General features: G+C 34.3%; 1 non-coding gene across 1 annotated transcript; it reads right to left on the minus strand.

Moving 5' to 3' along the window:
- Positions 1-2,477: 2,477 nt before the first annotated feature.
- Positions 2,478-2,584, minus strand: LOC122111024. The gene has a single exon (XR_006147976.1). It is a non-coding gene; the product is annotated as a U6 spliceosomal RNA (small nuclear RNA).
- Positions 2,585-2,967: the final 383 nt, after the last annotated feature.

Consider the following 2,967-nt stretch of genomic DNA (forward strand, 5'->3'; position numbering starts at 1 on the left):
TGAAGAGTAAATGGAAGGAAACAAACAAAAAATATAGTTCCCCTCATCTGACGATGCCTCTACAAGAATGAGGAAAGTGTTCATCCTTCTAAGGACCTATGATAGACTATCAAAAAGACGTTTTATTCTTCTAGGTCTTCCTTATCTTTGCGATGTAACTTAAATGATGTAAAACACAATATACTGCTCAGATACTTCCATGTTTTATCAGTTTTGCACATTTTCGTATGGATTTCACCTCAGTCTACAACATTCCCTCATCGTTCTGTCCCTGATATTTTTACACTATCATGACATAAGATAACCAGTTTGATTTACAGCATAAGAAGTTATACACCTGGCTTCCTTGGACGCAGAGCATGGTCAGTAGATATTAATTCTGGTTGCTCACACTACATGTAATGGTTTCTGTACTACTTATCACATTCTTTTTAGTATTTTAAAAAGATTGGTGGCTAAACTCAAAGATCATTCATAGGTTTATGTTAAGTGTTTAACAAGTTTTATTCTCTTAATTCTTAAGATAACATTTGCTATAATGCTAATGTTATTACCATTGTAGTGTTGGGAAAAATTGTAGTTAAAGACAGTAAGTGCATGGCCCAAAGACACACACAGTGAGGAAGGAAATGAGTCAAAATTTCCAAAAGTCTTTCAGCAATACCAAAAAGGTGGGTAAAGTCTCTCCATTTTTTATACTCTCAATTCAATATTCATATTGCCCAAGAAATAAGAGCGTAGCAAATATTGCCCATGGTGATTGTTTTCTGTCACATTTTGTCTTCAACACAGACTGCGTTGGTGACATTGGGTTATCATGCACAGAGCTGAGCTTATAAATTGATGTCCGAAGACAGCCAAATTTCTTCTGTCCCACAGTTCCAGTTTCTTTTTTAAAAAGTACTAAAACTTTTAAATATCATCACTTTCTATCTTTTAACAATCCCCAAACAAATTAAATTATCATAAAATCACTCTAAAAGGCTTTCATATTAGGAGATGATAAAACAGGCTCCCTTGAAGTAAATTTTCTTTTATTTTAAAAATTATTCTAAAAGCCTTGTTCTGGCTGGTCACACCTATAATCCTATCTACTCTGAATATTTGCTCAGGAGACTGAGATCTGTGGATAACACTTGGGAGCCAATCAGGGCCAAAAAAAACACGTCATGAAATTATTTTTCAAAAAGATTAATGAATTAGCAAAGAGCCAGGAATTGAGATGTAGCTTATATCGTAGCTAGATAGTAAAAGCCTAGCAAGACCTTGAAGACCTGATTTTAAACTCTCAGCACGCCAATATACATGCATGGCGTGTGTTTGCACGCACGCATGTGTTTGATTGTGCGGTGCCGCACTCACTCACACACACACACACACACACACACACACACACACACACATTTATTCAAATTACCTTCATATCAGTGTTCTGCATTCTTTGTTAATGATATTATATGGGTAAAATAGAGGAAATAAACTCTTCCATCTCAGAGCATTTTATATGTTTTTTATTGTAATAATACTGTGCAGAGGGGTCACATTTACATGAACAAGGAAACTAGTATATTTCCTAACAATCATTGTTAACTCCTCCTTTGTATTTCCCCTACCATCCCTTCCCTCCCACCTCCACAAGTACACTCCCCTCACCCTTCCTTCCTACGCCTAAATTGTAAAGTTCATTTTTCAACATAGTGTCTTGTGCATCTCATTGTTACAATGGGTCAACCTGTATCCCTATTTGAGCATTTTTTCCCTTCCCCTCCCCAAATTAGAGAAGCATACATACAAGATATAAGTGCACCAACTTCAAATACAGAAAAAACAGGGGTTATAGCATGGGGAGAAACATACAAAAAAACAAAAAAAAATGACATCGCACATTATAAGTACGTTAGAAACAATAGCAAGAAACAAAAAAATCCACTTGTATCCCTATCTTGGGGTTCAATTTCTTTAACATCATCTTATCTGGATATATGCACTGGATATATCTTTTGAACTTTTCTGCTTATCCAAGACATATATTCGTTATTGAAAATAAGGGAAATCATGGGACCTATATTTATTTGGACTTGGCTTACTTTACACAATAATTTTTTTTCCAAGTCTTTCCATTTCCTATCAAATTGGGAGATGTCATTCTTTCTGATGGAGACATAGAATTCCATTGTGTATATATACCACATTTTCTTGATCCATTCATCTAATGGGGCATCTGGGTTGATTCCATATCTTAGCTATCGTAAATAATGTTGCAATAACCATAGTTGTGCTGGTAGTTTTAGTATGGTCTTGTTTATGATCATTTGGGTAAATCCCCAGAAGTGGGATTACTGTGTCATAGAGGAGTTTATGTGGAGTCTTTTGAGGAAACTCCATACTACTTTCCAAAGTAGTTGAATAAGTTTACACTCCCACCAAGAATGCAATACGGTTCCCTTGTGGCCACATACCTTTCAGCATCTGTTGTAAAAAATATGGAACGCTCCACGAATTTTCATGTCATCCTTGCGCCTGGGGTGTGCTAATCTTCTCTGTATTGTTCCAATGTTAGTGTATGTGATGCTAAATTGAGCATAAAACATTTTTTATATATAAAGTATAATTTTCATTGATTTTATTAAACTAGACAATTCAACAAAAAGTAAGTTCAAAAGAATTGTTGTGAAATTTTAGAATCATGTATTTCTTACATAAGCACACATTTAAGAATAAAATCAAGATAGACATGCCAAAAACAAAATAATTCTGGATATTTATTGTTCAAGAGATGTGTAGGAGGAGAAATTCAATTATTCTATACAAGGCACCTGTCAAAATGAACATTGCAGAAAGTGTTAAGGTTTGTTAAAAGTTTTAATGTTTTAAATATGCTTACTTTGGGGATTTTGCTTATATATGCCAAAAAAATAGGACTATTTGGCAAGTATAAAACTTTTCTATAAAGTATTTAAGATTTAT

This window comes from Dipodomys spectabilis, unplaced genomic scaffold (genome assembly GCF_019054845.1).
Source record: "Dipodomys spectabilis isolate Male_0828 unplaced genomic scaffold, ASM1905484v1 ptg000084l, whole genome shotgun sequence".
Lineage (NCBI taxonomy): Eukaryota > Metazoa > Chordata > Mammalia > Rodentia > Heteromyidae > Dipodomys > Dipodomys spectabilis.